Source organism: Agelaius tricolor, unplaced genomic scaffold, assembly GCF_023055355.1.
Source record: "Agelaius tricolor isolate 1412-34295 unplaced genomic scaffold, bAgeTri1.0.p SCAF_29, whole genome shotgun sequence".
Classification (NCBI taxonomy): domain Eukaryota; kingdom Metazoa; phylum Chordata; class Aves; order Passeriformes; family Icteridae; genus Agelaius; species Agelaius tricolor.
The window spans coordinates 1,011,984-1,031,108 of record NW_027269289.1 but is presented as its reverse complement, the minus strand read 5'-3'; the positions used below and the strand labels follow the sequence as shown (position 1 = coordinate 1,031,108).

General features: G+C 46.4%; 1 long non-coding RNA gene across 2 annotated transcripts in view; it reads right to left on the bottom strand.

The window, feature by feature from the left end:
* The window catches only part of LOC139600927 (uncharacterized), a 28,652-nt gene extending 9,527 nt beyond the window's left edge, over positions 1-19,125 (bottom strand). For both annotated transcript variants that reach the window (XR_011682716.1, XR_011682718.1), the window contains exons 1-2: positions 18,863-19,125; positions 895-987 (exon numbers count right to left, since the gene is read on the bottom strand). This is a non-coding gene — a long non-coding RNA (uncharacterized lncRNA). The remainder of the gene's footprint in view (positions 1-894; positions 988-18,862) is intronic.

The window sequence follows — 19,125 nt, the reverse complement described above, 5'->3', positions numbered from 1 at the left end:
CAGTCTCCCATGCCCCGAGGGTACTGAGGGCACCTAGGCTGGTCGCCTTTGCAGCAGAAGAGACACCAGAGACGTCGGTAGAGGATAAAGGGCCGACTCTTAGCAGGGGTTAATCCAAGGTTTTATTCAGGGGCTCTGGGGAGCTCCTGCACCTTAGGGGGCATCCTGCTGGAGCAGAACACATCAGGCAGAGGCTTAGGAAAGCATCTCATGGTGAGCAGTCTGACAGTCTCCCAAGAGAAACAATGAAAACCCTGTGCTTGAGTCACTGAATACTGGAGCCAGTATAGGAAAATTTAGTGAAGGGAGCAAGCTTTCCCCCAAAGGAGGGAAATGGAGAATTGGAAAGAGCTGAGGTCATCCCATCTCCAAATTTTGTTGTTCCAGAAGTTTGCAGAGCTGATGGCTTATGCAGCACAGAACAGGTAAGACAGACAACTAACAGTTGCTATCAAACATGCCAGAGTGAGTCAACCCCACCAACACAGCTCATATAACAGCCTTTGGGCCCTGGGCTGCTAGGTCTGCACTGAGGTGAAGTGAGAAACAGCTTCCAACAAGAAAAGCATTATGAGTATCTTCAGGAAAACTCACAGCCCATGGAGCAGCCAGGTCAGCACAGGACCACAAGGTTGCAACAGCCACCTTGGTGGCCTTTAGCCTTGGCTTGTTAAATCTCCAAGCTCAAACACTTCAGACAGAAGTTATATGACAAGAAATTTACACTTCACATAATGAAAGTGTGATGTTTATGTGTTCTCAGGCAAGCTCTTCCAGTTATTTACTAAGTCTGAAACCTCAAAACCTCCTAATAGTATAGGAAACTGCCCCAGTACGTCTGTACTGGTGGTCTGGTTGTTGTTTGGGAGCCACTTTCTTTAGAAACACCCTTACCTGAGCTGGGATGAGGAAGAAAAGTTACAAAAACTCATTCCTTGAGTAATGTCAGCCTTGGTGCTTTCTTTAGGAGACAACCGCTGCTAATGCCTGTAAGAAGTCAGACAGATCATTAGTTTCCTCACAAATCCCAGTACACACAAGATAACTTGAACACACGGTTCATCCATTAGAGACCCACCCTGGCTGCTGCATTCTCCAGCATGCTGGAAGATAAATACAAAGCAAAACCAACCTTCTGAGCCCTTCTGGATGTCTGGAAGGCAGCAACTGTCCATGCATGGACACCTAGCCTGAATAGAGGCTTGGTAGATAAGACAGGAGGTCTGTTACTCTTGTCAGAAGAGAAGAGAGCCCACTTGCCTGTTAAAACAAGCTATTGGCATAATGAAGAATTCTCATTTCAAGAAAATTTACATCCTTTCTGGGGGTTTAAGATGTGGTTTAGGGGTGTGTATTCTATTTCCCATCTATTAGAGGTGGGGCATTTATCTTCTTTTAATTGGGCAGTTTACCTCTTCCACAACCAATTCTCCCTCTGGGGAGATATCTTCTTTTAGTGGGCCATTGAGTCTCACTGCATGACTGATAAAATTACAGCATCATATTGTGAAATGCTTCGCCCAGGGGGAGGAGCCAAGTATTCCTACCTGGATACACTCTGAGATTTGGAACACCAGAAGCAGCCTTTTCCCACTAGATTCCCAGAGGAAGACCAGGCCCATCTACACCACCACTGGATCTCCAGAGGAAAACTACACCCTTTTACAGGATCAATGCTTCAACAGAACCACATCTGTCACTCCAGAAGGACTGCAGCCACCATTTAATGGGACTGCTACCAACACCCTGACTCACAGGGTGTCAGGTCATATTCTGACTCTGTCGGTCTTTTGTATTACTGCATTTTTTAAATATTTTTATTTTCTTCCCTAATTAGGAACTGTTATCCCTACTCCCATACCTTTGCCTGAAAGCCCCTTAATTTCAAAATTATAATAATTTGTAGGGAGGGAGTTTACATTTCCCATTTCAGGGGACACTTCTGCCTTCCCTAACAGACACCTGTCTTTTCAAACCAAGACACTGCCTTAGTAAATAAACAGGCTTAGGGCTGTTTGAACAGTCAAATATGACAGCTCTGTGTGGGAATCCATAAAATCAGAGGGTTTTGGGAAAGCTGCAAAAGGCTGGCCCTAGAGACAGCAGAACTGTGATTAGAGCTAAGCACTAGCCATAAAATAAGTCAGCAGAAAAATTATCTAAGAAGTAGAAAAGTAAGGACAACTAGAACAATGGTCTGTGTATTAATGCTTGGCTAGAATAACTCCCTAAGCTGCAGAAAAGTTTATCTAGCAAGATATTAGTAAGTTTTAAGCTTAATAATGGAGCTCTGTGCATTGTGTTTTAAGGCTTACAAGCAGATATTGTATTCAAAATAAGGAAGCATTGTTTAAACTGAAGGTACATGTGCTTATAGTGGCTGGATGCAACTACTGTCAATGTGCTTTTGCTTTGTGTGATTGGTCAAAAAACTTATAAAGTAAGGTGTAACATTAAGTTCTTGGTCTGCTGCCTGGGATGTGAGCTGATGGCATCTTCCCATCGTTGTAACCATGTAATGAGACTGATGCTGGAAAATAAAACAGCTCAAGGCACATTCCTAGCAGTCCTGTCCCGTTTGTTATTTGTACAGAGACCCCAGACCCCCCTGGGCAAGCACATCCAATCCCACAGAGGAGTGGGAACAGATAGCAGAAGACATCAAATACAATTCAAAAAACTTTCCATCAGTAATGGAGAAGTTCTTCTATGGGAAGAGATAGGATGGAGTTGAGCTGCAGGCTATGGCATGACCAGAACGACCTTTTCTCACCTGCTTAGTGGGGGTACCCTTGAATGGCACACAAAGTATACACAAAGAAACACAAAATGTTGTCAAAATGCAACACTCTTCCCAGAACAATTGTAATACCACAACCCGTATGGAACCATGGGATCTTTGAAATGATAATTTACCTGTTGCTTTCTTTGAACCCCAAGACAGAGATTTTAGGGACATTATCAGCAGAAGGATGCGTCTTTTTTAATTATACACTGGGACATGATATGTGGGGCTGAATTGGAACAGGAAAGCAAAATGTTACCCCCTGATAGTTTCTGAATTAAATAGATTGGCTTGCTTTGTAGTAAAAAGAGTAAATAACATTTCCCTAATTTTGAGTGCTTTAGCTATAGTTGTAGATAGTGTGCGGCATGCTACCTTGCAAAATCCTGCTGCCATTGATTTTCTTTTGTTAGCTCATGGACATCTTTGTGAAGAGTTTGATGGCATGTGTTGTATGGTGGATTTTCTGGGATAGATCACTGGCTGGAAGGGTTAGGTTTATCAAGCTGGGAGAAGAGCCTCATTCAAACTGGGCTTATTATTTTTTGTATTATAATTATTTCACTCATTGTACCATGTTTTTTATCCTATCTGCAAGGGGCCCTGCAGAGGAGGATAAAGATTGCCTTTGTAGTTGAAAAACAAAAAAGTGCATCTGTGACGGCTAACAGCTGACCTGAAGGCATCACAGACACAAGTAACTTTGACCTTGACTTAATCAGCCTGTACCCATGAGGAAAGGAAGTAAACCTCTTTAAGGAAGAAAGCTTTGAGGAGCGGAAAGGCTTAACTGCAAGGAACAGATGCTGGCCAATTTTTGGCAAACATGTACACAGGCAGCTATTGGACAGTGAACTGGGTGGCAACAAGTTACTAGCCAATTGGGATCAAACATGTGACTTTTGAAAACCACATAAATATGAGCTGTGAACAATAAAGATTGCTATTACACCTCATTCCAATCCCCCAAACAAAGCTCTCATTCACCCTTCTACCCACATATCCATGCCAGAAATCCAGGACTTTGATATGAAAGGGTTATCACATCACCTTTCACCTCTCAATCCAACTTTCTGCAGATGAGTTCACTCCAATTTCACACCAATCTCACCCCAATTGTTAAAGTAAAAACTAATCAAGCCAGCTCTGGACCCAGAAGGACAGGAGAACAAACAGCAAATCCACTGCAGGTAAAGCTGCAATGGAACCAGAGAGTCTAAAATGAGGGGCACTAAATGGCTTATTTGTATGCATTTTCAGAACAATGTTTCCAGTATTGCAACATGGTTATTTGTGCCTAGATTTGTCAACCAGCACAGCAAGACCTTGCTACTAAGAGTCATAACAACAAGTATAGCTACAAGCGCCCAAGGGGTGAGTGGGCAAGAAGGGAAAGAGAGTGATGTCCTAACTGCCAGTGAGATGACACCCTTTGATATTAAACAGATAGCGAAGCTGCTTTGTACCCCAGTTCAATATATGATGTTCGAGTCCACCTGGTGGCAATATGCAGATGATCAAGGGCTACGCCACCTAGAAGTACTGCGGCAAGATCCATGCTTTGGGGCTGGGGTTTTTCATCTTATGGGACTGCATCCCACTGACAACCCACAGTTGCAGGCACATTTGCATCCTTTAATTTTAAGGCAAGCAAGACACTTGGGAATGCAGGCCCTCCTTAAAGTGGCAGACATGGTAACACCAACCCAGAGATATTCCACAATCAAACAGGGTCCCAATGAGCCGTACCTCCAGTTTATAGAACGATTATGAGATGCCATGGAAAAACAAATAGTAAACAATGATCCAAGAAATCAATATTGCAATTAGCTTGAGATAATACAAATGAGGACTGCAAAAGGGCTATAGATTTGTTACCAAAAGAAAATCCATCCTTAAATGAACTAATTGATGCGTGTGCTAAAGTTAGGACCGAATCATATAGTATAGCTTTGTTAGCTGATTCTTTTAAGTTAATGCTCTGGTGTTATTGCTGTGGGCAACAAGGTCATGTGAAAGCAAACTGTCCCCATATGTCTAACCACAGAGGACATATCAAAAGCAGAGAATTGGAACTATAATGGGAAGCTGTAACCAATGTGGGAAGCCTGGTCATCTGGCCAAGCAGTGCAGGTCCAAGTTTCATCTTCATGGACAGCTTCTTGATGAGCAGGAAAACGGGAGCAGGAGAGCAATGGGGAAGCGCACGCAGACACAAGCATCTTCCCATCCCCCTATCCCCTAGTGCAAGCCTATGCAGCCAGTTCACAGGAAGAACGAGAAAGGCAGCAGGTACGGATGTTTCCATCACCATCACAATAATCATAAGCTCATTGCAGGTGCATAAAGTTCCTCTCGAGACCTGTGGACCTATAGGGAGGGGATTAAGTACTCTGTTATTAGGAAGATCAAGTGCAACATTACAAGGTGTTTTTGTTCACCTCTGTGTTATAGACACTGATTACACAGGACAGATATGTGCTATGGTAATAACCTCTCATTATGGCGTTATTATAAAGCAGAGCAATAGGGCTCAGGAGCTCAGTCCCTGGGCAGGGACCAGGTGCCCGAAGCTAGCTCGCTCATGCCAAGGCCGCATGCATCTAGCAAGCATGGTGATTATCAGCTCTATAGTGATTAGCAAGCTCTCAGGATTTCAGCTCTGCTTGCTTGGTAGTGGTGCCCTGGGCTGGAGGCTGCAGCAGACGGAGAGAGAGGAGAAGGAGAAGGCGCAGGCTGTTCCACAAAGATGGCTTTATTTGGGGAGGTCCGTGAAGGGTCTCTGCTCTTCTTCTTTCTCCCCTAATGGGGTACAGTATGCTTCTTTTATAGGGTTGGAAAGGATCCAAGCTTGACCAATGGGTAAGGGGTTAACATGACATTGCCTTATAGGGTTACAGAGATAGGTTAAGGGGTGGAGGACAGGAAAACAGGAATTTTCTTTTGCTGTTTCAGCATTCCTGTTGTTCATATCCTCCATGGTGCTTTTCCTAAATCTATGGAGTTTACTACAACTCCACTTTCTGTTTTTACAAAAAAGGCGTTCATTATAGTTCTTTTGAAACAGCGAACAAGGCACGAGAACATAGCTAACACAATAACAACTACAAGGAGAATCAACAACATTCCCTTAACCAAGGATACAGCCCATCCTGTTAATCCCCATTGCCCAAAAAGTTCATTGACCCAGTCTGGGATTCTTTCTACTTTCAAGTCCTTCATGAGATCTTTCAGTTTCTGGATGTTCACATGGATGGATTCCGAGTGTGAAGAGAGGTTGAAGCAGCACATCCCTTCGAAGTCTTCACAGCCATGTCCATGGGCAAGCAGCAGGAAGTCCATTGCTGCTCGATTTTGGAGAGAAGCCTGTCTTGTGGTTTCTTCTTCCTTTAAGAGATCACTCAAGGCTGCAGATGTAGCATTAGCTTGTTTACTGAGCCAGCACCCAAGGTGATTGATTTCACCGAGGGCTTTAGCTGCAGATACCCAGGGTAAGAAGAGGGAGACAGCAATCTTTTTTGGTTTGTTCCAATTGTATAATTTAGGATCACAATTTTCATCAAATTCAGTGTAGGACCTTTTTTGTCGTTTTGATTCACTTTCTTTTTTCCAATTATGTAACAGAGTGATGTTTGGTGTAAGGGTAGAAAGTTTTCCAAGGGTACAGGGACCTCCCTGGAGTCGGGAGGGGATCCCAGCCCATACTCTGTCACCACAGATGAGAAACATTCCCTTGGGTAATACTTTGGGATGGAGAGAGGACACAGAAATCACAGGAGCCGTGTAATTGCACCAATCGTGAGAGTTATAGGCTTTGTTAATTGGTGATATCTCTTTTCGATATGTGTTTTTCTTCTGGTCAATTTCTGGCCAATTGTTTTTTGGACGTCTAAAGTAAAATTTGACACAGTATGTGGCCTTGGAAGACCCCAACACATCTAATTCTTGGGGTTCCTCTCGAGCATCTGGCAGAATTTTTGTCCACTCGTCCCAAGTATCAGCCGCATTGGGTCTCTTACCTGTCGTGCGGAGAAGCTCTGAGTTATAGACAGGCCAGTCAAGGGAATTCCCTGCTACAAAGGGAATTCCTACTAGACATGTGGAAAGTGGATTATCAATACTTCCCATGGACAAGCACATGTTGTCCTGTTTTAATGTTTTTGCTAAGGTTACCCAAACATTATGGCTAGGCTGTGGGCTAATCCAGCCGAAGGCACGTGGTACGGTGAAGAACATCCAGGCAGCAATGAGGACAGCAGCAACGGAGATATTTTTCATCTTTGGGCAGGAACAGGGCTTCTGATAGGGAATATAAGCAGAATTTGTTATCTTTATGATGAGAGGGTTTTCTGCCTTGTTCTTTTCTGTGTTCCCCTCCTCCCCCCACTTTTTCTTTTAATTTCTAAGCTACACTAAGGGAGGAGGAGTGGGTAGAAGGTTAAGGGGTTTTAAAGGTTAGGGAGAGGGAATAACTCTTTGGTTTTTTTTTTTTCTTTCTTTAAATACAAAAAAACAGTGTAACAACATATAGTTCAGAGAACACTTTTGTGGTAAGGCTATCTATAGCCTGATGCAGCAGACTGTTGTTTAGCTTTTCAGTTTTGTCTGCTGTCTTGTAATGGGGTGGTCTGTTCTTGCGTTTGTGGGTATTCGGCGACGTCTTCGTCTCCAGGCAGAGCTGGTTTGGTTTTGAGGTGGTCTTGTGTTTTCCTCAGGAGTGTTCTTGTCCCCGTTTGCAGGAGTAGTGTTTGCAGTGCCTAAGTATGGCTTTATGTTTTTTCCTGGGTACCACCTCGGACCGGATGGTATAGTAGCACGCACGCATATCCTCTACCCCAGGTAATCAACTGGTGAGGCCCAGAAATTTGGTGTGTTTCAGGGTCCTTCACGAGCACAGGTGGTTTCTCAGTGAGCTTTGCTTGGGTGGTATTTGCAAAGTGGCGAAGTATTGGTGGGTCAGGCTCTGATGCTGTACCGTTCAGGAAGTTGATGACGTAGAGAGCCTTGCAAAGTCTTTCCACTGGAGATGCGATTCTTGTGTCTCTGTTCTGTTGATCGAGGACTCTTTTGAGGGTTTGATGTGTCCTTTCCACGGCGGATTGTCCTGTGGGGTTTACAGGTATGCCAGTCTTGTGTGCTATTCCTCATTCATTGAAGAACTCCTTTAACTTGCGGGAAGTGTAGGCTGGTCCATTATCTGTTTTAATCTCTTTTGGTACACCCAGGGCAGCAAAAGCGAGGAGAAAGTGTTTTATTGTGTGCATCGTATTTTCTCCTGCATGTGATGATGCAAATACTGCTCCTGAAAACGTGTCGACCGATACATGCACATATTTTGACCTTCCAAAAGGTGCGAAGTGAGTTACATCTGTCTGCCACAGCTGGCAGCTATTCAGACCTTGGGGATTGACTCCCATACCCATAGATGGTATCTGATAATTCTGACAGTTCGGACACGTAGCCACGATAGCCTTTGCCTGATCCTTTGAGAGCTTAAACATTCTCATAAGGGCAGGTATATTTTGATGAAAAAACGCGTGTGACAACTTTGCCTGGGCAAAGATGTTAGGAACATTAGCAGTTTCTGCTGCCATTGCTAATGCATCTGCTTTTCTGTTGCCTTCTGCAACAAAACCTGGGAGGTCTGTGTGTGACCTCACATGCATTATATGGTAAGGTTGCTTTCTGTGGGAGATTAGGTATATTAATTTAGAGAGCAGTTGGTACAACTTTGGATTAGAGACCTCTTTGAGAAGAGCATGTTCTGCTCTCATCGCTATCCCAGCGACATAAGCTGAATCTGTAACCAGATTGAAAGGCTCGTTTTTAAATTTTTCAAAGGCTCTGACAACAGCTGCTAATTCTGCGATCTGTGGAGATCCCTCCACAATCTGTATGTCAGAGTGCCAATCTTGTGTTTGGGGGTCTCTCCATGTAACCACCAACTTGTGGGAAGACCCTGAGCCATCTGTAAAGAGGGTTAGAGCCTTGAGAGGTTTTCTACTTTGGATTTGTTTTGGAATCAAATGGAAGGTTACATCAAGGTTAAAAAGTTTGTGTTTTGGGATCTTAACTGAAGTTTGGCCCGTGTAGCTATCCAGGGCAAACTGGAGGCTTTCATTGGTCTGGATCAAATCCTCAAAGTCTGTAAGAGTTATTGGTAAGTATATGCATTCGAACTCACAACCTGAAAGAGAGTGAAGGCAAGTCCTTGCCTTTTTTATTAAATGTGCTATGACCTCCTGGTAGGTGGTGAGTGTCTTTGTGGGCTGGCTATTTGTAAAGACCCATTCCAGTATCAACAAAGGGTCTCGAAGTTGGGAGTCCCATTGGAAAATCAGTCCATGGAATCGAGGTGCTTTTCCCAGGATGATGAACTGGAAAGGCAGACTGGGCTCAAAGCAATGGGTTTTGCGTGAAGACAGGGCTTCCTGGACTTTAGTGATGGCACCTCTGGCTTCTTCTGTGAGACTGCAGGGAGAGTCCAGGTCCTTAGGTCCGCGAAGAAGGTTGAACAAGGGAGCAAGGTCCTCTGTTGTAATTCCTAGCAGTGGATGTACCCAGTTGATGGATCCGCAAAGGCTGTGTAAGTCCCTGAGGGTTTTTGGGTCGTCATTTATGGTGAGCTGCTGAGGTACGATGGTCCTTTCCCGGATCTGGACTCCAAGGTAAGTCCATGGTTTGGTGTACTGGATTTTATCCTCACAAATCTCCATTCCTGCCTTTTCTATGGCTTCATAGTCTTTTTAACTGTATTGTCCAAGTAAGCTTTGTCTGAAGCACACACCAGGATGTCATCCATATAATGATGGATGATAGCATCGGGGAATGATTTCCGAATGGGAGACAGGTTGTGAGCCATGTACCACTGGCAAATAGTGGGGCTGTTTTTTAGTCCTTGAGGAAGGTAACGCCAATAATATCTTTTGAGCGGGGCCTCCTTGTTAAGAGAGGGAATGGAAAAAGCAAACCGTGGAACATCCTCAGGGTGCAGAGGAATGCTGAAGAAACAGTCCTTAATGTCTGTGATAGCAAGTGTCCAGTCTCTAGGCAGCATCGATGGGGACGGCAGGCCAGGCTGGAGGGGGCCCATGTCCTCGATGACCTCGTTGATTCTGCGAAGGTCGTGGAGGAGCCTCCACCTGTTTGTCCCAGGCTTTGGTAGAATGAAGACTGGAGAGTTCCAAGGGCTGTTGGACTCCACTATGTGGCCTTTTGCGAGCTGTTCTTCCACGAGGGTGTTTAGGGCATGCAGCTTGGCTTTATTGAGGGGCCACTGTTCAATCCAGAGTGGCTTGTGACTTTTCCAGGTGAGATGAGGTGTTTCTGGCAGGGTGCTTAGCTCAGTGGCCCCGATTAGAAATCCTGAGTGGGAATATGTAGGGAAGCTCCCCACTGGGATAGAACGTCTCTGCCCCAAAGGGTGATGGGGGCCCTTACCACAAATGGTTGAATAGTTGCCAGCTTGCCTTCAGGCCTTCCACAAGGATGTTGTTCTTGCTTCTCATGGACACTGTAGCTCCGCCAATCCCTGAAATCATGCCTGCAACAGGTTGTAGCTCCCAGCATGCTGGCCATTCTGAGCGGGCGATGATGGTCACATCAGCACCGGTGTCCAGCATCCCTGGTAGGTGGGTCTTCTCGCCTTTGCAGGTGAGGCCGCACTCGATGGTAGGCTTGGATGGTCCCACGACTTGTGCCCACATAGCTGTAGGGTTGAGAGGAATCTGTTCCCTGTGATCCTTTGGGAGTAAAAAGGCTTGTGCTATTGGAGTTCCCTTTGAAAGAAAAAATGGTGAGTCTATGCAGTATACCTGGATGAGAATCTCTTGTATGCACTGTCAGCACTTCTGGAACAACAAAGATCTCCTTTGGGCTATTAAGAGAGTCACCTATAATTAAAATGTGCAAAGGACCACCTTTTGGCCCATGTTTGCCTGTGGGAACACGGTGAACATTCTCATTATTAAAGTCAATGGACAAAGCAGTTACCAGTTGATGACGGGTTCCCATCTGGGTTGCCCCGTGGGTTGGATCCTCTTCTTGTGGTCCAGAACGACCTGGGATGGTGCGGGGTTGGGTCTGGGTGGCCTTTGATTTATTGTCAGCGCCCAGGGCTCGACTGGGCTGCGCAAGAAGTTTCCCGCATGCTGCTGGTAGCGCTGCTGATTCTGGGGTCTTTGGTAATTGTTACGGTGGTATCGGGGGTGTGATCTCTCTGGGCAGTCCTTTATGTAATGTCCAAGATCCCCACAGTGATAGCATTTAGCTTGGTCTTTAGAAGCTATTACTGCATATGCCCCAGAAACTCCTTCAGCAATACCCTTAGCAACTGCTTGGGCCACTGTATTTTCAGTGCACATGTGATGTGTACAGCATTCCAGCATTTGCTCTATGGTGGGGTCTGTATCCATGGGTAGAGACCTCAAAATGGCTTTGCATTTTTCATTAGAGTTACTCAAGGCAAGTTTACATAAGGGTTCCTTCTTTGCCTCTGTGCTCTCTGTCTGTTTCTCCAGAGCATCTCTAAGTCTGTCCACAAATTTGATAAAACTTTCATCAGTCCCTTGTTTAATAGTAGAAAAATGCATTGTTGGCATTGACTCATCATGCACGAGAAGTAAAGAGGTTTTTGCTGCGAGAGCAATGTCCTGCAGTGCCTCTTTATTCAAGGTTTCCAGTTGGTCTGCTGGTTTCTGTAAGTCACCTTCACCAGCTAGTTGGACTACCGTAAAATTCGTCTTATTAGCATCCGCAGAATATGAATCTGATAATGTTTTTAAATGTCTTTTCCAATGCCTGTCCCATAACATATATTCTGCTGGGGACAGGAGGCAGTGTGAAATATTTTTTATATCGTGGGGAAGTAAGACATGGAAGACAAGGAAGCTGAGAACATGGCTTCTAAGAAATTTCTAAAAATATGTGTGCTTCGCCCATGTTCCTTGGCTATATTTCTTAATTGCACTAGTTCCTTATTCGAGTTAGCCTTCCATGTCTTTATAGTGGACTCACCACCGTTCCGTCCTTGCTTATATTCTACTGGGAAATCATTAATTTTCTGTGCCAGCTCCCAGTCCCCAACTTTTGTCACTTCTATTTTAATAAGAGTCCATGGATCCGTGTGGATCGTATCAGAATCAGATTCTCTGCAAGAGCTCTGGTCCTATGAGGAGGACTAAGGGGGGGTTGCTATCCGTGACTTACGCTTTTTTCGTTTAGAAGCGTTTTTCAAAGGTTTCAATGGCTGGGGGGGGAGACATGGCTTGACCTGGCTAGGGGGAGGTGCCAATGGAGCTGGGATCGCAGCACAGCATGCACAGGACTGGGTGGGGGGGATAGCACCGTGGGGGGTGTCTGGGATTCCGTTCGGGTGGCACTGAGGGTGGGCGGGGGTTTGGGGCGACGCGTGGTGGGGGCAGGGGGGCTGGGCGGGGTGGGGGTGTGGGCATGGGGGGAATGAGGGGAGGCAGGCAGTGGGACCGGTCTGGGGTGCTGCAGTGACGGGGTGGGTTGGTGGGACTGCGCTTGTGTGAGGTCCCCTTGCTGTGGCAGGCAGGGAGCAGGGGGAGGGGGCGGGGATGGACACGGGCTCGGAAGCGGAGGGGGTGTGGCTCAGGGAGCCGTCGGGAGGGGCTGGGCCGGTCAGAGCCGGGGCGGGGGGAGCGGGGGCGGCGGGCGTGGCAACGGGAGGGATGGTGGGGGACACCAGCGCGGGGGTGGGGGGGGGGGCGCAGTGGAGGTGGGCAGAGCCGACGCAGGGGTGGAGGGGGCGGCAGAGGCAGGAAAAGGGACCCCCGGGACTGGAAGCAAGGAGGAAGCCGAGCCGGGGGTAGGGGGGATGTGATGTGTGGAGTTACAGATAAGACAGGATCCGTGGAGTTAGGCAGCGCAGGTCCCGCAGGGGTGGAGGATGTGGGGAGGGGAACCGTGGTGGGCAGCGTAACCTCTGCTTTAGGAGTAACGGAGGGGAGAGGGACTTTAGGACCTAAGGGGTGATGTGAGGTATGCAAGTGACATTCCTCTGAGTCCTTATCAATCTTGTTAGTATTTGAAGAGGAAGTGTCTGTTACTGACTGCAAAATCTTTTCTCTGTTAAATCTTTCAACGGTTTTAGTTATTATATGGAATAACGGCAAATAATTAGTTACAGAGAAATCCTGGTTTGTTTGGGAGATATATATTGTGTTCCTGATCATATCCCAAAACGAATTTTCAATGACTGCTTTCTTATCAGTATCAGGGTATTGCAAAATAATCCAAGTTACAAATTTTTTAAGGTTAGTTTTTGAGAGCTTGCCTTTAGAAAGGAAAAGTTGTTAGCAGATAAGATTTCTAAAATAGTTAAATATATCTCTCTCTTGGTTTTACTTAGTTTTAATGTACTAAAAATTGTACCCATGTTAATGGTTAGCCCTTCCAGCAGAAAAAACGCGAAAAAAAAGGAAAAAAACCGAAAAAAAAAGTTTTGGAGCCCCGAAGTTATGCGCGCAATATTAGCTAATACTTATAGTTCCTGGGGTCCAAGATCTGTGGAAGGGGTCTGCTGATGTCAGTTCTTCTCGGAACTTTCTCCCGTTCAGATGTAAGTTTTGAGTGTCGAACTGACCCTCCTGGGGAAAGGATTTTCTAAAACGAAAAGTCCTTTCACAGAAGGAGCGGCTTCCCGAACAGGCAATCACAGAAAACCCCGGGGGGGCTTCCTTGCTCAACCGACGGATATCGCCTCTGGGGGGTCCGAAGTCATTGGGATGCCACTTTAATAAAGCCTCAATGGTGTGGTTGTTTTTTTTTTTTTATTATAAAGCAGAGCAATAGGGCTCAGGAGCTCAGTCCCTGGGCAGGGACTGGGTGCCCGAAGCTAGCTCGCTCATGCCAAGGCTGCGGGGCTACCATCTAGCAAGCATGGTGATTATCAGCTCTATAGTGATTGCAAGCTCTTAGGATTTCAGCTCTGCTTGCTAGGTAGTGGTGCCCCAGGCTTGAGGCCACAGCAGACGGAGAGAGAGGAGAAGGAGAAGGCGCAGGCTGTTCCACAAAGATGGCTTTATTTGGGGAGGTCCGTGAAGGGTCTCTGCTCTTCTTCTTTCTCCCCTAATGGGGTACAGTATGCTTCTTTTATAGGGTTGGAAAGGATCCAAGCTTGACCAATGGGTAAGGGGTTAACATGACATTGCCTTATAGGGTTACAGAGATAGGTTAAGGGGTGGAGGACAGGAAAACAGGAATTTTCTTTTGCTGTTTCAGCATTCCTGTTGTTCATATCCTCCATGGTGCTTTTCCTAAATCTATGGGGTTTACTACACAGTGTGACACTGCAGGGCCTTGTGGGACCAAGGAAACATGGAACAGGTCTAGCTGGCTTTACCTCCTGGGGGCCACCTCTCATCTGCCTTTGAAACCCTGGGGCTCTGTGCTTTTCTTCCTATGGAAAAAACTGTCTTTCACATCCAGGCACCCATAGCTGAAATTGAGAGTCTGTCTCTGGAACTCCCTATGTCCAAGGATACTCCCAGAGAGAAGCTGCCGTGACTGCAAAGCTTTGGCTGCTCTTGGCTTCCCAAGGGCTGGCTCTCATCTGCCTTTGAAACACTGGGGCTCCATGCTTTTCTGACTATGGAACTGTTGTTCTTGTTCAGATACCCATGGCAGAAATTGGGATTCCAGTGCCAAAATTCCATCTATCCAAGGGTTGCTTCCAGACAAAAGCTTCCAGGATAGGCAGGTTGGGCTGGCTGTGGCCTCATGGCAATCTCTCTTCTTCCCCTTAAACACTAGGATGTTTTGCTTTTCTTTCCCATGGAAAAGAACTGTCATTCTCCTCCCGGTGTCCATGGCCAAAACTGGGATTCTAGATCCAAAGTTTTGTATATCCGAAGATTGCTTCCTGATGAATGCTGACATAAAGACAAGTCTGGCTGGCTTTGGTCCTTTGAGGGCCACCACTCATCTGCCCCTGAAACACTGGGGCTCTGTGCTTTCCTTCCTGTGGACAAGACTTGTCCTTCTCATCCAGGCATCCTTGGCTGTAATTGGAACCCCACTTTCAAAATTCCATACATGCAAGGGTTCTTCCAAGATGAATGCTGCCAGGATGGATGGGTCCTGCTGTCCTTGGTCACCTGTGATTCAGTGACATAAATCTTTAAAAATGAGGAAACCTGCTAGAGTGGGGCAGGAGGACTAAGCCAGGGCCTCTCTGATTCTCACAGTGAGTCCACCATGGTCCCTTCTTTCCCATAACCTATGCTATGAGCACCCTGCTGGGACTGCCAAAACCATTTCAGGCCTCCATACCCAGTATCATTCTACAGCAGTTCTCTTGCCACCCATAAAACTGAATGAACTCCAGAAGGACAAAACAGGGCTACAGGAATGATCGGATGGTGGAACACATCTTCTATGAGGGACAGCTGAGGGAGCTGGGCTTGTTCAGTGTGAGAAGGCTCCAGGGAGAGCTTATTGCAATCTGTAAACACTTCAAGGGGGCTTCTCAGAAACTTGGGCACAAAGCTTTTGTAACAGGTCCTGTTGCAATGGGACAAGGGGAAATGGCTTTAAACTCAAAAAGGGGAGATTCACACTGGGTCTAAGGAAGAGACTGTTTACAAGGGGACTGGGGAAATATGGGTACTTCCCCAAGACATGGTGAATGCCCCATCCCTGGACACATCTGAACTCAGGTCGGAAGAAGCTCGGAGTAACCAGATCTACTTGAAGATTTTCCTGCTCACTGTGGGGCTGTTGGTCTAGATGACCTTTAGAGGTCCCTTCCTGTTCCTGTTCTAGGAATTCTACTTAGTGTTTATCTGAAAAGAACCAGGACTGGAGATTCATAAGAGGGGGGCACCCAATGAATTCAACTGAGAAGACACTCAGGTGCATTAATCACAGCCCCATCATCCTGCAAACATCCTACAAACTGCCAGGCAAGAAATGGGATGTTTGGATTGCTGAAAGCTCAAGCTTGGTGACATGGAGAAAGTGGCTTGGACTAGGAAAGAAATGTGTTTGACCACGTGGACTTTAGAAAATAATTTTCATGATTTGGACAAGTTTCCCAATTAGAAGAATTGGGAGGTTCATGACACCTGTTTTCAAAACTCTTTCAGAAATGTTGTTGGGTTTAGGTGTTGATTTAGGGGTTGGGTTTTTTGCAAGATTGGATTAGATCTGATATGCTGGCTTCATGTTTTCAGGTTGTCCCCACAGACAGAAGAGCTGCAACAACTTAAAACCCAAAGCAAATGGTTGCTGGAGAATGGGAAGTATTAATCTGTGTCAAGGCCTGAGTCTTTGGGGATTCCCTTCAATGATGTGCATAAACATCCAGCTGCTCGTCTCAAGGCACAATCCCTCTGTGCACTCGGGCCTATGCAAACACTCTGAAATTTTCTTCTTGTTGTGGCCCGAGTTCCCTTAAAGTAAGGAGGTTCTCCTCTACCTTCTATACTGCCACCATCCCAAGTGACCAGATGTCCACCTTGGGGCTATGAGTACCACTCCTCCCAGCTGGGGCCATCCTGTGAGCAGTCCCCACCATCGAGTTCTGTTCATCCTGCTCAGGGCTGAGCTGGGCACAGAGGCCAAAATCAGCTGAGGAGAAAATCAAATCCTGCTAAAGGCAGCTGGAATGAGGAAACCAAGCACAAGAATTCCTCACTCTCAGGCTGACAATGTGCTGTGGAATGCTGCTGGAAAAGTGGCTGTGCTCTCTTTCCTCACAGCTGTAGCCAAGGAAAGATGGAAGTGGGAAGTGGCCCCTTAAAGAAACCCTCAAGTTTCATGCAGTGGCTTTCATTTATTCACTGGAAGTTTTCAATTAGAACTCTGTCCCCCTGGAAGGGACACACACAAACCAAAGTCCCTCCTGACATCCTGTTCCTCTCTGGCCCTCTCAACATGGGGCAAATGCTCTCAGCCCTCAGCAGGGCTCCGTGCACTCCCACAAGCACCACTCCTCGGGAACTGGCACCATGCAGCAGCAGCCCCAGACCCCAGAGCCCAGGAAAGCTGCCCCCGACCAAAACCACCCACCCAACCTGACAGATCCATCCATGCCCAGAAGGATGCTGGAGCTTTTGACATCCCTGTGGATGACCTGGGAAGTCCAGGGCCTGCAGGCTCTAATAGAGGAACAAGAAATATGAGGGTGAAAACGAAGGATCTGAATTCATCACACAAAGAAAGGAAATGGCTCCAAGAGATTTCCTGTCTTGGGGAATGGTAAGTATAACAGAACATGGTGTGGCCAAGAGGAAGAGGTGCTAATCTAAAACAATTAGAGCAGCATCTTTCTACATGTTAAGGCAGATTAGGTTTTTGGGTTTTTTTTTGTTCTTATCACGTGTTTAACAGGACCACTTTGTCCAGGGCATGGGAAGCACCAGAGGGATCCCTCACCACCCGACTGACAGCTGCCATCTCTCCTTCATCCACAACATTCTCTAAAAGTGCCTCCGTCCATGTGTTCCATAACCAGCTACAGTTCCTCAAGGACAAGGTAGCTCAAAGAAGAAAACAGTGGCATGGAGATCAGTGTGCACAGCTAAATCACCTCATTGAAAAGACTACAGCTGAGTCTTGCTCCCAGGTTACTTGTAAATGAAAACAGAATCAAATGGAGAGACATTCCTTCGAGGTCAAACAGTCCTTGGAATCTACACAGTTTGAACAAGAAATGCACATCGCTGAAAAAGGAGATGTCTTATATGGAAAGCAAGGGAAAAAGGCAGTTTAGCAACAGCAGAGATAAATCTGGAAGCAGGACACAGCCCATCAGCTGATTCACCATTCTAACTCATCAATCCCATGTGGGAACTCCAGGAACAAGGCACCACAACTTTCACAGTTATCCATGGGAGGGAGTGAGGGGCAGGCAAGGCCAAGGCAAGGCATGGTGAGGGAGGGGCAGGCAAGGCATGGTGAGGGAGGAGCAGGCAAGGCAAGGAAAAGTGAGCAAGGGGCAGGCAGGGCCAGGCAAAGAAATCAAGGCAAGAGAGGGGTAGGCAAGGCAAGGCAAGGGAGGTGTGTACAAAGCACAACAAGGCAGGGGAGAGGAAGGCAAGGCCAGGCCAAGTATGGGTAGACCAGGCAAGGAGAGAAAGGGGTAGGCTGTTGGCAATGGAGAGAGACGGGGATACTGACTCGGTGATCAGAATCTGATTTCATTGTGGGATACAAACACTTATATACTATTTCAGGGAGACTAGTAATGTGTACTACAATGATTAGGTTAAAATCACATACACAACTTTGTGCATATAACAACATCTCTTGCTTGCAGAGATTATTGAGATTTTCTTTTTCCGGTAAACCTGTCTGATTTAATCTTCTTGCAATCTAGGTCTAATTTTCAAAGTTCTTTTTGCTTTTGCCAAGGCATCCTGTTATCAAATTTCTTATGTTAACCAGGTCCAAAGTCCATAGTCTGTCTTGAATCTCCCAACATCCTAAAAATAGGCAAGACGAGAAAGTCAGTGGGGATAAAGCAAGTGAGGTAGGCATGGCAGGGGAGGGGAGTGGAAGGGATAGGCAAGGCAATGGATGGGTCTGCAAGGTGAAGTAAGGGGGAGGGGAGGTGGGCAGTGAAAGGCAACGCAGAGCAAGGTGGGTGTAACATCTCAAGGGATAGGATGGGATGGGATGGGATGGGATGGGATGGGATGGGATGACAAGGAAATGCAGGGGTTGCAGTACATGGTGCAGGGGAGGAGCTCTGGGAATTCCCACTGACACACCAGCTATCCTGGGTGACATGAAAATTCCTGGAACCACAAAGGAGCTCCAGCTTGCTTTAGGATTATTGGTGTTTTGAAGGAGGCACACTACTGATTTTTCCATCATAGCCCAACCCTTATATGGCTTAACCAAGAAAAGAGCTTCTTGGGACTAGACATTGGTCCCTGAAGAGGCCCTAAATCTGTTGGGTTTTGAGGCAGGAGTGTATCAAGCTCTTGGTCCCATTCATCCACAGGACCCTGTCACAGTGAATAGAGTTTTGCTATCCATGGACTGTCAATTCATGGGTGGCACTGGGACCAGAAGACCCCACTCATCCAACCCAAATTCACTCACCCAGCTTTAAGGATGCTGAAAAGCCATATGCTGTATGGAAAAGGGTTTGTTCATGCTGTGTTCAAAAGCTCTTAAACAGAAAAGGAGAAAACAGCCAGGGATCCCTTTGCTTCTACTGCTGCAATGACACTGACAGAACTTTCTCTCAGCCTCTCAGGCAGGCCCTCTGCTGCAACAGGCCAAGCTCAAAACTTGCTGCACAACTCTGAACACCAAAGGTTCCTTTCCTGCTCACTGAAGAAGGAGCTTCTCAGTATCCATGC